The sequence below is a fragment of the Ambystoma mexicanum genome, chromosome 14 (assembly GCF_040938575.1).
Source record: "Ambystoma mexicanum isolate Mex_15411 chromosome 14, UKY_AmexF1_1, whole genome shotgun sequence".
NCBI classification, from domain to species: domain Eukaryota; kingdom Metazoa; phylum Chordata; class Amphibia; order Caudata; family Ambystomatidae; genus Ambystoma; species Ambystoma mexicanum.
Window position 1 is genome coordinate 522,404,001 of NC_090940.1, and position 16,749 is coordinate 522,420,749.

The 16,749-nt window shown below is 47.3% G+C and overlaps 1 long non-coding RNA gene across 1 annotated transcript in view; it reads right to left on the minus strand.

The window, feature by feature from the left end:
• Positions 1 to 1,903: 1,903 nt before the first annotated feature.
• The window catches only part of LOC138527319 (uncharacterized), a 102,673-nt gene continuing 87,827 nt past the window's right edge, over positions 1,904 to 16,749 (minus strand). Inside the window, exon 3 of the long non-coding RNA XR_011283891.1 lies at positions 1,904 to 2,126. This is a non-coding gene — a long non-coding RNA (uncharacterized lncRNA). The remainder of the gene's footprint in view (positions 2,127 to 16,749) is intronic.

Here is a 16,749-nt window from a genome sequence, read left to right on the forward strand (position 1 = left end):
ATCGAACCCGCGTGAGGAATAGAAGCGCCTGGAAGCACGTAAGTAAGCGCTTGTAGCCTGCTTCACAATGCGCACTAACTGTCCCTTTTATCTTGCAGGTACAAGTTCGGAGCTTTAGAGAAGCTGAAGGGTGGTGGAATACCCACTGGATTCGGCGTGGGAAGGAGTAATGGCACGTGAGTAATAAAGTTGCCCAATGTCTTTAAACGCACCTTCTTTTGTCTTTCAGATGCGGGATGCAGCGCCGAAGGCCTCCGGAGCGTGCGAAGAGCTGGTAAGCTTTTGTCTTTCAGATGCCGGAATGCAGTGCGAAGACCTCCGGAGCATGCGAAGAGTAGGTAAGCCTTTGTCTTTCAGATGCCGGAATGCAGCGCGAGGCGTTGATGACAGCCGATGGACCAGGTAAGAGATGCACTGCCACTGAAGACCGTAGTGCTAACCTGTTCTTTCTTTGTCTTTACAGGTGCTGCTGAAGACTGGATTCCAGGATGGTAAGCCTTTGTTCCCTTAGGCCCAGGATCAGAAGCAGAAGACACGATGAGCGTTCTGCTGCAGAGAATGCAGAATAATGCAAAGCAAGATTCATCCATCGGGTGTGGTTTAAATAGCCTCCTGTAGTGCTTAGGTGTCTCCTTCCACAGCCACGCCTAGGTAAGAAAAGAGTTCCTGCTTTCCAGAAGAGTTCCAGTGTTCTGAACCTAGGGAGTGACTCCTGCCCCACCCAACAGGAAAAGTAGTCCCAAACAGAAGAGGATCAGGGGTTCAACTGGCAGGTAAGTAAGCAGCATGGTCTGCTGCAGGTAAGTCCACCCAAGCATTATGAGCCCGGCGCTTCCAGCGCTGGGACTGGGCATCCTTATGTGCCTGGTGCCACTGGCGCCAGGACAGGGTCCAAAAGGTCCCAATTGGGACTGGCTGGCACTCGGAACCGGGGTTATGGGTCTGCTTCCAAGGGAGTCGGGCAAGTCCTGATCTTTTGGAAGCAGAGATCATGACACTGCCCGATAGATTTGGTACCCAACGCCTGCATACCCCATGGTTACATATATTCTCTTACACACAAGGAAGACATATTTCTCAAAGAGTACATAGAGAAAGCCTTACACCTGTGTCATATACACCCATCACGGTCTTCGGCAACTTCTCCAATCTTCTTTGTGCAAAAGAAGGATGGGAAGTTGCGTCGTTGTGTAGACTACTGGGCGCTGATATCGTAATTATTGGATTGCCAACAATCTTTGGCTGTTTTCACCAAGCTCGACCTCCGGGGGGGGCTTACAATCTGGTCTGCATACGACGTGGGGAGAAATGCAAAACCGCTTTCAAGACCAAATGCAGACTCTACGAATATCTCGGCATGCCCTTCGGCCTATGTAATGCCCCCACTACGATCCAGTACATTGTTAACAACATTTTCTGAGACATGGTATTGTTTGTTTATTTATATAGCGCCTATAGACAGGCAAGTGTTTCAAAGCATTCAAGAAGGGTGGGAACACAGGGAAAATACAGCAGTCACTCAGGGCCCTTGAAAATCTGAGACGATAATAGTCTGCACAGGCAGAGTAAGTGCATAAAATACATTTAACAGTAGGGATATAGCAAATTCTGCAATTTTAACAGTACAATTAGGGGTGAAGACAAAGAACACACTTGAATAGGTCAAAAATGAAGAAAAAACTTTTTTGCACTCTCCTCTGGTTTCTGTAGCAAAAAATACAAAACACTCTAATTACACTACACGGTCTGGGTAGGTTCTTGATTTTTATAATTTTGACAATTGCGCATTTGATAAATCAGAATACAAATTGTGCATAACACTCATACAGAAAAAATGAAACACAACAATATCAACACTGATTGATCTTCCTAAATTGTGTGTCAACAGTAATAAATGGAACACACGTGGCACAGTGTAAAGGACAGCGTGTGCTAAAGAACAAATGGACATTTTACACAAGGACAACAAAACAAATGACAGAATGTTCTTTCAAAATAACAGTGACGATGCACTGTAGCGAAAAGGTGCGTCTACACCGGGGTGTTTCAGGCCGTCTATGTGGGCTTGATGAGCCTTGTGTCTGTCGCGGCCTTCATCAGGACGGGGGCTGTATGAGCGTGGAGTGCTGTAAATATGGAAAGGGAGAGGTAATAAGGGCAGTGCCAAAGTAGTTTTCAATGCAATAAATGCGCCATATAGATAAAAACATGGAGGAAACACCTTAGCTAAGTGGTTTAGTAAACCCTAGGCACGTGTAAAGGCGACCGTCCAAAGGTACTTGTCCCGAAGTGCTCCTAATGTCAGACAAAAAGGACATACTCAATTTTGTGTCCTAATGTAATGTGAACACATTTACAGCTAAAAAATGTGCTTAAAAAAGTCTTACCTCAAAATGGAGGCGGAAGTCAAAATCTAATCAGGCTTGGTCACATAATGCAGGGAAAGTCCTGTAAGAGAGCCTAATGTCAATTCTACGTTCAATGTTGATTACTCTATTTTTAGATTGCTTAAGTATAAGCTAGCGTATAGCTTGAGCTGTGTATCATACATTCTGCAAGCGATGCGGGCGGCGAGAGCTTTGCCACGCCTGGCTGACAATCGGGTGCAGCAGCTGGAAACAAGACTGCTGAGTCAGTCTGGGTGATCGTGAAGCCTGGAGACGTAGCGTTGCTAAAGCCGCTCCCGGGCTTCCGAACTATTTATATCGGCGGCCATTTTGAGAAAATATGGACCGTCGCTGGCCTGAAAAGGATGCAAACGTGGCCCTCAGCGTGTAGAATGCAAAAAAAGCAATTACTATGATTTTCCTAGTTGCTCTCCTAATTGTGGTAAAGTTTGGTGAAAAGCTTTGAATGGTTGCCACGGTTACCAATAGACGATCGTTAGTCACTGATCGGAGTTGGGTAAAAGAATGCTCTGAGGGCCCTAAATAGGTCTCCCTGTGAGTGTAAAATTATGGGGTTTGGTGAGGCACTCCATGTGGCATGCGTGATGACTAAAACTGATGCTGCAAAAACCGTGCCCTAAAATGTTAGCACTAATAAAATGAGCATTATTCCGTGTCTCAATATTCAAATTAGGCCTTTGAATATGTGGTGTATCATATTTGTGACAAGGGTAAAATCAATCCTTCATACATATTTAACTCAGCCTATATGGTCATAAAATGATTACAGTTGAAGACATTCAGTAAGCACAGGGACATAATGCCTAGGTACTGCTTGCAAACCATATATTGACATTGGCATTACTATATGTCAAGTGAGCGACATGTACTTCATAACTAGGTATACATATATCGTTGTTACCCTGGAGAAGATGGTAGTCCATGTCTATGTCTGATGTTATAAAAACGCTGGTGACATGACCTTGGGCCTCATTACGACCCAGGCGGTAAGTTACCGCCTGTGCCGTGACTTTACCACCATGGCGTAAACTACGTTTACGCCATGGTGGTCGGCGGACTTACCGCCCCATTCCGACCTTGGCGGGGCGGTAAGTCCCCAATCCCCATTTACCCTTCCCCATTCCCATTTTTGCCCCATAGGGCATAATGGGAGTGGGGAAGGCGTTAATTACGCCACCGTAAATTACGGTGGCGTAATTAACTCCATGGTCCCTTAGCGCCATGGATTTTAACACCTGCTAAAAGCAGGTGTTAAAAGCGCCATGGCGCTAGGGGACCTCGTAATTGGCGGTAAGGGGTCGGCGCAGCTAACGCTGGCGTAAACCCCTTACCGCCAGGGTCGTAATGAGGCCCCTTGTGTTTATAATTAATCAAGGTAAAGGTAATATCCCTTAGATATAAACGGACCAACATCACACACATATACTAGAAATCCCCTGTTTGTATGAAAGGGGCCAGATGACCAGTTAACTAGTTCAAGAAATGGAAAGGTTATTGGGCCCTGGGAGTGGTCAATCAAAATGGATCACAGGGGGCCGTATGGTGTGTCAAGTGGGATGGTAGGGGTTAAAATGGTAGGGGTTAAGAATGGGCATATCTTTTCATATTCTCGTAGAGTCTCTTGAGGACAGATCAATTACATGAAGGTTTTCCATTCAACTGAGATGTTGAGTCCTGTGCGTACCGTATCCAATTTATGAACCCAAAGCTGTTCTAGTTGGGTAAGAATTCTGTTCATATCTCCCCCGCGTTTGGCTGGTTTCACTTTTTGTAATATGAGCCATCTAAGATCTGTGTCTTTATGATGTTTCTTCTCGAAGTGCTCAACCAGGGGTTTGTCGGCAACCAAATTTCTTATACGGAAAGAGGATACCCTCTCAAATCCATCAAGCAAGCGAAGAAGAGAGCAAAATATACACCCAGAGAAATTTGCCTTGAGAACAAGCCGAAAAAAGACATTGGTAGGTTGGTATGCGTTACAACCTTCGGACCATTGAGCCAGTTAATACAGAGGACTATGAAGAAAAACTGGCACCTGGTGAAACAACCAGGTACACTGAACCAGACCCCCTGTTTTGCATTCAAGAAAAATAAGAACCTAAGGGACTCCCTGGTACACACATTCATCGAACCACCGCCACGTGTGGACAATACATTGTGGAACCTACCCCCGGTGTTGGGGCACTACAAGTGTGGGAAGTGCATTGCCTGCCTCTTTACCCTACAGAAAAAAAACATTTGAATACAACAACACCAGATGGATTATGTAAGACCACACCAATTGCAATACAAAGGGTGTGATCTACATAATACAATGCCCATGTGACCTGCTATATGTAAGAAAGCCCATTCTTGTTTCCAGATGCTGCACCCGATTGTCAGCGACGCGCGGCAAAGCGCTCGCCGCCCGATACACAGCTCGAGCTATACGCTAGCTTATACTTAAGCGATCTAAAAATAGAGTAATTAACATTGAACGTAGAATTGACATTAGGCTCTCTTACAGGAGTTTCCCTGCATTACGTGACCAAGCCTGATTAGATTTTGACTTCAGCCTCCATTTTGAGATAAGACTTTTTTCAGCACATTTTTTAGCTGTAAATGTGTGCACATTACATTAGGACACAGAATTGAGTATGTCCTTTTTGTCTGACATTAGGACCACTTCGGGACCAGTACCTTTGGACGGTCGCCTTTACACGTGCCTAGGGTTTACTAAACCTCTTACGTAAGGTGTTGCATCCATGTTTCTATCTACATGGCGCATTTATTGCATTGAAAACTACTTTGGTACTCCCCTTATTACCTCTCCCTTTCCATATTTACAGCACTCCACGCCCATTCAGCCCCCATCCTGATGAAGGCCGCGACAGACACAAGGCTCACCAAGCCCACATAGAAGGCCTGAAACACCCCGGTGTAGACGCACCTTTTAGCTACAGTGCATCGTCACTGTTATTTTGAAAGAACGTTCTGTCATTTGTTTTGTTGTCCTTGTGTAAAATGTCCATTTGTTCTCTAGCACACGTTGTCCTTTAGACTGGGCCACGTGTGTTCCATACTGTTGACACACAATTTAGGAAGATCAATCAGTGTTGATAGTGTTGTGTTTCATTTTTTCTGTATGAGTGTTATGCACAATTTGTATTCTGATTTATCAAATGCGCAATTGTCAAAATTATAAAAATCAAGAACCTACCCAGACCGGGGAGTGTAATTAGAGTGTTTTGTATTTTTTGCTACAGAAACCAGAGGAGAGTGCAAAAGGTTTTTCTTCATTTTTGACCTATTCAAGTGTGTTCTTTGTTTTATAAGTAGCCCCCCTGGACCGAATAGGTCATTCACCAGGAGCCCTGATCTATAATCAATTAGGGGTGAAGACAGGGGAGAAACAGACAGACAATCTTCAGGCGTGATGCGTAAGGATTGAACAAGTGCACAGAGGGTCACAGGGAGGAGAGGGTCAAGTGAACCCAGTTGGTTGAGACTGGAGTAAGTGCAGAGAGAGCCACTCTCATGGGTTAATTTCTCAGTGCGTTGAGTGTGGGTGGGGTGTAGGGCTCTGAGGCAAGTGCGAGAGAGGACTGGCAGGGGTGCTGGGGACCAGTGATACTCTGAGGTACACCAAGCGGCCAATCGCCATACTGCAAGGAATAGGAGAGAGAGAGAGGGAAAGGACAGAGAACTAGGTTAGTAGGGTAGAGGGAGAGAGACGTAAGAGGAGAAGAGGAAGGTCTTGAGGAGTTTCCTGAATTTCAGGAGATCCAGCTCAAGACGTAGTGAGGCAGGGAGGCTATTCCAGAGGGAGGCACCTGCTGAGGATAAGGATCTCCCACCAAATCTCTGCTTGGAGAACTGGCTCACTCCCAGAAGGTTGAAGGTAGATCAGGGGAGGGCTCATGAAGGACAGTATTTAGGTAGGCAACATTGAAGGTAGGAGGGTCCTAGGCCCAAGAAAGCCTTGAGGACAATGCAAAAGGTCTTGAATCTGATCCTTGCAGCCACTGGGAGCCAGGGTAGGGATTTCAACGCCAGAGAGAGGCAGTCCCTGGGCTTGGGGCCAAGAATAAGTCTTGCTGTTCTGTTCTGGATGATTGCAGAGGGCGCAGGGCAGAAGAAGGGAGGTTGAGGAAGAGGCTGTTGCAATAGTTCAGGCTGGAGAGAACCTGGGCTCTAGAGACAGTGAGCCTCTGGGGGGAAGTGAAAAAGGTTAGAGTACCCCTGAGGAGGTGTAGTTGATAATTAGACTTTTTAGAGATCTCTGAAATGTAAGAGGAGAAGGAGAGACTGGAATCAAAGATGACCCCAAGGTTTCTGGCTTCACAGGTGGGTGCAGGTGCAGGGCCAAAGAGGCCGGGCAGAGGGAAAGTGGGAAAGCGGGAGCAGGGGTCCCAATGCGAATGATCTCATTTTAGTGGCATTGAGGCAGAGATTGTTTGCAGCACACCATACCTATTCCACCACCTCTTCCAGATAGACCCTCACTGACATCCTCTTTGATATTCATTCACCAGATCTATGGACCCCTCATATGATCTGTGCCCTGTCTTGTCTTCTCCTCTCCCATCATTAATGTCTACCTAAATGGCACTGTCGTGGTCCAAGGGTCTCAGTCCAATCTTCTCCTCTTCGATAGGTGGTACCCTTGCCTCATCAACTTCCTTTCATCTCCGGCTGTGCACTTTTCTCTTCCCTTGGCTACCTTGCCCCCTCTTCCCTCCTCCTCTGCCCCACCTCGGGCTCCCTCCACACCTTTGCAGGGCATACCTCTGATTTATACCCCTCCCCAGAAGGTCTTTAAGGCCGGCAACCTTCTTCATTTTGCCACCCCCAACTCTCGCTATGCTGTCAAACACTCCTCTGACATCCGCCACCTCTTATTAGAACTTGATCTTGATGCCTCGGTCTTACCGAGACATGTTTCACCGCCAGCTCTGTCACAAGCTTTGACACTCTCCTCCCTGATGGCTACAAGATCCTCTTCGTGCCCAGATCCACCCGGCCTGGAGGGGGTGTAGCCCTGATCATTCCTGAGTGGATTCCTGCTTCTATCATCCCCACTCAGACTTACTCCTCTTTCGAATTCCTTGTCTGCAGGCTCTCTCTCTCTCTCCTAGCCACTCTCTTAAAGTTGCTGCTCTATACCGGCCCCCTGATAAAATCACCTCTTTTTCTTTCTGAGTGGGCAGACCTCTCCTCCTCCCTCCTGGCCTCAACCACTCAACTCCTCCTCCTTGGTGACCACAACATCCATCTCGATTCTCTCTGCTCCTCATATTTTCTCTTTCACAACCTCTGCGAGTCCCTCTGCCTCTCCAGTCTCCCCTCTGCCCGACTCACTCTGCAGGTCACACACTTCATGTCTTGATCTCCTCTGGCTTCCCCCTCTCAATTCCTGTGATCACCCCTCTCTCCTGGAGCGATCGCTGCCTCCTCTCCTCTCATCTTTCCCACTCTTCCCCCCAAGCCAAGCCTCCCCCAAGATTGCCACCTACCTTCTCGGACATCCGGCCCATGGTGCATGTGTCAGTTGAGGCTTTCACTGCCACCTTCTCTCCCCCCTCCATCCCTGGCTGACTCACACCCTGACACAGCCCTGTCCCTGCTCTACTCCTCTATTTCTGCTACTCTTGATGCTCTTGCCCCTGTCATGAGGATCCATCTGAAGTCCAAAGCCAAGTGAAATTCTTGGTATGATTCTGACCTAGCTACACTTAAACGTAAGTGGAGGGCAGCTGAGAGGAAATGGAGGTCTTCTTGTTCATCCTCCGACAAACTGGCTTGTCGCCAGCTCCAAAGGCAATACCGACTCTCTGTCCTATCACCAAGAAGAGAGTCCATATTCAAGCCCGTGTCTCTGTGGCATCTAACAACTCAGTCAAACTCTTTAAAATCTGCAAGGGGCTGGTCAATCCTGCTGCAGTCTCTACCCCTCCTCTTGCCTCGCAGGCTCTTTGCAATGCCCTTGCCTCTCACTTTATCTCTAAAACCCAGGACATCCTGTCCACACTCTCCTCCCCCTCCTCTCCCCTCTCCTTCTCTGCTTGCTGACCCTCCTTCAGCCACGCCCACTCACTTTCTCATCCTTTCCACTTTTCCTCCCTGATGAGGTTGCTAGACAAATCCAATCTATGGAAGCCTCATCAAAACAGGTTCATCCCTGTTCCTCTAAAATCATCAAGGACCACGTTGATACCCTCGCTCGGGTCCTTGCCTATTTTTGCAACCGCTCCTTTGCCTCAAGATCCTTCCCCTCTCCTCTGAAGCACTCCCTTGTGCATCCTCTACTCAAGACCCTACAGCTGATCATTCTTGTCTGGTTAACTATCGCTCAATTTCCATTACTCCCTTTTTGGGTAAACTCATGGAAAAGCTGGCTATCTCTCAGCTTAACCTTCACTCCAATTCTGTTGGCTCTCTCCATGACCACTCTCCATGACCACCAATCTGGCTTCAAAGCTGCCAGAAGCATGGAAACTGCTCTCCTGAACATCTGTGAAACTCTGCTCCCCAACCTTGACTCTAACATTCTGTCTGGCCTCATCCTACTCAATCTCTCCTCTGCCTTTGACATGGTCAACCATATCACCCTGCTCAACTGTCCCCACGATAACCTGGGTATCACCGATCAGGCTCTGGCCTGGCTGACCTCTTTCCTCTCTGATTGACCCTCCCAGGTCCAACTTGGGTACTTCCTATTATCTATCACCCTCTCTACATGTGGGGTTCCGCAGGGATCTAATCTCTCGCCCTGGCTTTTCAACCAATACCTTGCAACTCTCACCCACTGCATTGCCATTTTCTGCTCAAATTTCCAGTGCTATGCTGGCGACACTCAACTCATATTCAGTCTTCCCTCGGCCACCTCCTCTCCTTCTCTCATCTCTGATTGCCTAACTGCCATTCAAGATTGATGTGCTGCCAATGATCTTTGTCTAAATGCCAACAAGACTGAGATCCTCCTATTCGGTACACCTTCACCATCCTTTCCCCTCACTCTCTGGCCGGCCTCCCTTGACCCTCCTCCTACCCCTACCTGCGAGGCTAAGAACCTCAGGGTCATTTTTGACTCCACGCTTTCCTTCTCCGCCCACATCTCTGACGTCTCTAAAATGTCAAACTTCCTACTTCACCTCCTCAGAAGTACTCTGCCTTTCCTTTCCTTCACCCAGAAGCTCCCTGTCGCCCAAGCACTGGTACTCTCTAGGTTGCACTACTGTAACAGCCTCTTTCTATATCTACCTGCCTCCACTCTCCGCCCTTTAAAATTAATCCAGAACAGGACTGCAAGACTTTTCCTTGGCCTCAAGCCCTGAGATCATATCTCTCTGGCTCTGAAATCCCTTCATTGGCTTCCAGTGGATGCAAGGATTACATTCAAAACCCTCTGCATTGTCCACAAGGCTTTCTGGGGCCTAGATCCAAAATACCTTCAACTATCCCTCCGTAAATACCTCCCCTCCCGAGCTCTTAGCTCCTCTACCTCTAACTCCCTCAGGGTCAATCGTTTTTTAAAGAAACCAGCAGGGGGTAGATCTCTGTCTTCGGCTGGGGCATCCCTTTGGAACAGCCTCTCTGCAACTCTGAAACTTGGGGAGAACCATCTCTGGTTCCGGAAGCACCTCAATCCCTTCCTCTTTGCTTCTGCCTTTGCCCTCCTTCTCCCCTGCTGATCTGTTTTTCTCTCTCAACACTGTGCAGCTGGCCACCCTCTGTTCTCCGGACCCAGGTAACTGCTCACCCTGCCACCCTATAGCACTGCCTCCGAGTCACCCCTTGCACTGGAGTCTGTATCTATACCCTTACAGTCACCCACCCGTTTTTCTTCTGCACTTATTCAGACATACTCTGTCTGCTAAACCCAGCACTTGCCACTTGCTGGCTGCACTACCACTGTTTCTTGTCTTTATTTATTTATTTATTTATTTATTATTTATCTGTTTTCTCCTATGCTCCGCACTTTCCACTTCTCCCGCTTCAATGCACTTTTCCCTCTTTTCCCTATCCCATGCACTTGCGTGTTCTCAGTTTCACTGGGCCTAGTAAGCTCGTTGTTTTTGTTCTCCCCCGTTCCCCCCTTGCCTTGTCGCGCTCTGAAACACTTTTGTATGAGCGCGATATAAATAAAAAATCAATTCAATTCAATTTAGCAGAACTGAATAGCAGACAGACAGTCATGTCAGACATATTGGACTGCTTCATTCTAGTATATCTGGACAACATCCTGATCTTCTCTGAAACCCTTGAAAAACACGTACAACATGTATGCATTGTTCTTCAAAGATTAAGGGAAAGTGCATTATTTGCGAAACTAGAGAAATGCGTCTTCCATGCCTCCTCAGTCAACTTCTTGGGATTCGTTCTTACCCCAGAGGGAGTCCAAATGAGCAACGCTAAACTGCGAGCAGTGCTTGACTGGCCGGTTCCCACTACCGTAAAAGCCCTGCAATCATTCCTGGGCTTTGCAAATTCCTATAGGCGATTTATTGCCTCGTTTTCAGAGGTAGTAGTTCCACTAACTCGTCTTACCAGTCCCTCTGTTCTGTTTGTTTGGAACGCAGAGGCAGAAGCAGCATTTCAATCCCTGATGGAAGTCTTTACCTCAGCTCCAGTCCTGCAATATCCGTATCCGTCCCAACCATATATCGTGAAGCCGACGCTTCCATGGTCGCTATCGGCTCCATCCTTTCGCAAAAATGTCCCACAATGCACCATCTACATCCGGTGGTTTATTACTCTAGAACCCTCTCAGTTTATGAAAGAAATGACACGATTATGGAAAGGGGGCTGTTGGATATTAGAGCCGCTTTTAGGGAATGGCGACATCACTTGTTGGGTACTCAACATCCTATCACAGTGTATTCTGATCATCCTAACCTGCAGGCTCAATCACGTGCCAAATGTACCAACGCACACCCGATCTGTTGGCATTTATTTTTTGCCATGTTTGACTTCATAGTCACCTACCATCCTGACACGCTACATGGCAAGGCTGACGCGCTGTCCAGGAATGGAGGGCTGGAGTTACCGCACACCAAAACCCTGGTCCTGCCAACAAACTCAGTGGACTGTGTTTTTTCGGTCTCTCCTTCTTTACTTGACAGCATCCGATCTTGGCTGAAAAAACATCCATTTCATACTAGTATACAAAACGCTCAAGTCATTAACAGTTTACTGTATATCCATGATCGTTTATACATTCCAGATAACAACACATGTCTTTTGGCATCCAAATGGTCCCACAATGCCAAGCTTGTATCCCATCCAGGTCGACAGAAGACCCTAGAGTTACTACAAAGATGGTGTTGGTAGCCTCATATGAAAAAAGACGTCATGAATTACATCCTGAAATGCGCTGCTTGCTCTCAGTGTAAAATCATCCAGGGAAAGCCAATGGGCTTGCTGCAAGCAATGCCAATATCACACAACCTTTGGTGCATGGTTTCTATGGGCCTTTTGGCGGAAATGCCACTGGTACAAGAAATGACCACCAATCTGGTAGTGGTTGATGCATTCATAAAAATAGCACGCTTTGCCCCCTACCTAGGAGTACCCCCGGCCTTGCAGCTTGCTACTCTGTTCTTCGACCATGTTGTTCTGTTTTTCGGTCTACCCTCTCTTATAGTCACAGATCGTTGATCGCAATTCACATTGCGCTTTTGGCTGGCTCTAACTAAATCTTTGGGTACTGATGCACGCTTTTCCTCTTCATACCATCCCCAAACAGATGGCCAGTCCAAAAGAGCCAATGCCACCATGGGGCAGTTCCCATGGTGCTTATGTTAACAATACTAATCCGATTGGCTTTCAGTATTAGGTGCAGCATAATTTGCTTACAACAACTCCCAACACTCTTTGGTCGCTGTTCCCTGTTCTTTGCTCTGTATGGTCAACATCCCTGTATTCTCCCACACATGCTGTCTAGCCCGGTGCATGTGCCGGCTGCTAATGCTGTGGTTCGCTCCCTGTCCAAGATACATACAGCCGTTCCTCTCCATCTACACAAGACCCAGGGACATATCAAACAACAGGCAGATTCACATTGGCAACTGGCCCTTTCCTATCAGCGCAGGGATAAGGTTTGGATAGCAATCAAGCATCTACGCCTCGCAGGAAAGTGCAAACAACTGCCTCGGTATGTTGGTCCGTATCTAGTGGACAAGTGTATCAACCCCATCGCTTATCGCATCAGGGTATCTTCGAACTGGCACATCTACCCGGTTTTTCATGCCGCCCTGTTGAAACCTTTTCTGGCCGGTACCAGATTACCTGCTAAACCCGCTCCCATTTCAGTGCATGGGGAGGATGAATATGAAGTACAGGCCATTCTTTGGTACACGGTGTCATGGTCCCAGTAAATGAGCACAGTTCCCATTTAGGCATACAGGAGAAGCAAGGGACATCACATCAGTCAACAGTGGGTAAAAGCATGGCACAAATGGCATTTGTACCATTCATAGCATGTGCACCCATAGGCTCTCATAGTGCTTACAGTGGTTTCATACACTAAACATGGCAGCCGCTAGGTCCATTGATAACTTACAGCACAGTCTATACCTATTGCAGAGGGAGCTACTTAAGCCCCACCTCCACTGGTGCGCTCGCTTCGCGTTTGCTCCACTGACAGCAGGTAATGCTACCGGCGTCTCTCCTCACAGAACCTATCAAAGGAGAAAAACAGAGACATTAGTTTTCACAGAAAAACAACAGAATTCCATAGTTATTGAAAAAACGTACCGAAACAAAGTATTTCCGAAGCAATTCTTCAGTCAGCTGTTTTTGTTCATAGCCGCAGCATCTTCTGTCACAAGTTCCCTCACAGCCGCAGCATCTTCTTCGCAGCAGTCTTCGTTCGCGGTGGCAGTACCTTCATTCAGAAGTTTCCTCAGCAGACTCTGCATCTTCCGAAGGTATTTCTTCTTCAGTTTTCTGAAAACCTGCAAACAAAAGGTATTTCATTAACGAACAAACTTAATAGAAAAAAAAATAAGTTTAAATACGTTACGTACCTGAAGTTTCTTCAAGTTTTCACCCCTTAGGTATTACTGCGCTCATCCCTGAAGGCTGCAATTACTCCGTGTAGACGAACTTACGTTTGTTAAATGTTTCTTCATTCCGAGTAATGTCGCAGTCATTCCACAGCCATTAACCTCTCCGAAATCCAAGAACCTGCAAGATTAAGGGAAAATATTAGAAAGAGAGATCTCTCCAATATAGGGACTAATCAAAATCTAACGAACTATAATATTTTCACCAAATATTTACCCAAGACAACTCTAGAAAAGCAATGACATTCTAAAGACAAGAGTTTATTGAACACTGCAGCCTTCCAAGTTAAAAGTTCTTCGTTCCAACGCGCCCCTGTATAATACAGGATGGAGAGCTCCACAAAACATGAACACAGGTGAGAAGGGAGGGATTACCAAAGGCACACTGCTATACAATAATTTCCCAGAAAATAGATATTATAGTAGTTCTATTGTTATTATTGTCGTTTACACAGAAAAGGACTACGAAAAGTGCCCAAGTAACAGATCCGCTGGCTGAGAAGGCATTACGCTCCCGAGCAGTCCAGGCAAGCATTACACGAGGGTTGTAAGGGGGGGGTCGGTACTATTTGATTGATTGGAAGGGTTACGAGCCGGAAGACAGAACCTGGGAGCCTGCTTCCAATGTACATGCTCACCGGCTTCTGCAGGCATTTCCTTCATCAGTTCTGCACGTTTCCCGGGGACAAGGTCCTTTGGGGAGGGGTATTGTCACAGCCTGTTCCTTCTCCATGGTGTCACTTACCCGCCACGCCATATAGTCCATACCGTGGTGCCTGCTGTGGCTCTTGGGACAACGCTCGGCACGTCGGCATTGCGCACTACAAATCCCAGGGATCCAAGAGCCTCACCCACGTGACAGGTCATGTGTCCAATCCACATACGCCACCCGGAAGCAGCCTACATAAGCATGCGTAACTTGCCAGGCGGCACTCTATAACTGTTGCGTTCCGCCCGGCAAGCAGCTTCTTACGATTTATTTTCTTTCACTACTTCTTGCTTGGCTCCCGACTTCATCAGCATTTTTTGCATCCAGACTTTGCTTTTGCCTCATCCTTGTCTGTGTCAGGTGCTCGACCCCTCAGAACTGATCTTCCGGTCCACCGATTGAACTTTGCCTAATCCATGTCTGTGTCTGGCGCTCCACCACTCAGAACTGATCTCACGGTCCCCCGATTGAACGTTGCCTCATCCTTGGTTGTTTCTCGGCCCCCTGGGCTTGATCACCTGGTATCCCTTGACCACAATTTTGCCTCTGGACTGCTTGTTGGATTCTTCCTCACCTCGCTCTGTGGATTCTCGCTTCCATACCTACCCTGGATTAGCTTGTCTCCAGCATCTGTGTGTTTGAACCCTCCTGGAACTATTCTTTACACTGGGCTAAAAGAAGTTTGTGTTGGACCTTCGACCGTCTGGATTAAGAACTTTCTGCCTTCTCCCTAGATTGCGCCCTCATGCCGTACGGGTCAGGTAAACTTGCTGTTGTACAGATCTTACACAGGACTCTTCTGGGTGCTTCTTTGGAACTTCCTGCTCTCTAGGTTTTTTCTGGCAGCTCACCCAGTAGGTATTTCCTTCTTCATCATCATCGAAACAGGTAAGAGCGGGATATTGTCTGAGGAAGGTGTTTGTTGTGTTGTGTACTATCATCTATGGTATTGGGATATAACATTGTATCTTTTTCCTCCCTTCTAGCTCTGCTGTTGCTCCTGCCTTTTCATCTGAGCCCCAAGACTGACAGTGGCCATTTGGCCTTCTGCAGGCTGCGCTCTTGGGAGGAAAGTCTCCCTGTGAAAGGAGACCCCAGTCTACAGTCCATACTGGGGTTATTAGAGGAAGACCCTGACAAGCGGTATATTGCAGCCAAATGAGAATTTTGATGGAAGCATGATGTAGGCAACTCGTGGCCAAGAAGAGCAACTACCCCAGAATTTAGAGTTTCAGTTTTGTGGCATGTTGATGTGGTAAAACCATAGGAGCCATTCCGTGAGGTTGAGCAAGGTCAAGTCCTGGTGAAGTACCGCTCCTTTTTCCCTAAACAGCTGGTTGTACACTGGTGAAAGCTTGATGGGGCGGACCGCCAAAAAGAGCCAGAAGCTCAGAGAACCATAACTGCATCATCTATGCCGGTGCCACAAGGATCAGCCTGCACAGATGGTGTTTAGCTATGTGCAGGACACTCGGTGTTACCAGAAACAAGGGAAAGGCATATAGGAATCTCCCATTCCATGGAAATGTGAAGGCATCCCCGGGTTCGGTGACTGCGGAAATCTGCTGGTGAATGTGACGCCTCTGGAATTGTCTTTCATGACAAAGAGTTCTATCTCCTGTATCCAGATGTTCAGAACAGGAGTTACATTTATCTGTGGAGGAGTTCTCATTCATTGCAGGAGTGGAGTTCTGTGCTGAGGGAATCGGCCACAGAGTTGTGAGATCTACTGCCAGTGGGAGTCCTGGAACTCCTGGAAAGGGGTGCATGCGGAGTCTTCAATGTTTGATAAGTGGGATGCATGAAGACATCATGCCTCGATAGCATGGACTTTATTCTGTAGACTTAAGAGGTAGCGGTGGAAGTGACAGTGTTGAGGTGCACACCTATGAACAGCATTTGCTGTGATGGGGTCATAGATGATTTTCCTTAATTGAGCGAGGAGTCCAAGGATGTGAGACAGGCTTTCATGGCTTCTGTGTGCTGCAGTCCCAGGTACAGGTAAACATGGATACCCGATTTTATGAGGTTTGCTGCAGCAGGACCCAAGCATTTCGTGAACATCCATGGAGCAGACTTGAGGCCAAAGGGAAGAAACTTGAATTGGTTAAGGCACCCTGTTACTGTGAAAAGTAGGAATTTGCTATGGCGACAGTGAATGGGTATATGGCAGTAAGCGTCCTTTATGATTTTTCTCTCTGCTGATAAAGGAATCCTTCCTTCATTTTCTCAGTGGGAGGAGGTCAAACATGTTGGCTGCTCTCATCATGGTAGCTTGTAATTTCATCGGACAAGAGTCTCTGAGAGTAAGCTCCTCCGGTTCGCCAACTGCAGGCACCAGAACATGAAACTTGTCTGAATTGGAGGAGCAGGTGCAGACTGAGTCTGGGGATACATCCGCATGAGAATGAGTGTTTGAAGAAACATCTCGAAATGGGCGCTCATGGTATAATGGCACTATAGCAGTCATTGGGTCCGGTAGCGGAGGGATGGTGGGAAACCTTGTCTGAAGTTTCGACACTAGCGTCTGAAGGGTGGACAATATTTTTGGATGTGATTGCGAGGAGCCTGGCTCATCCATTGC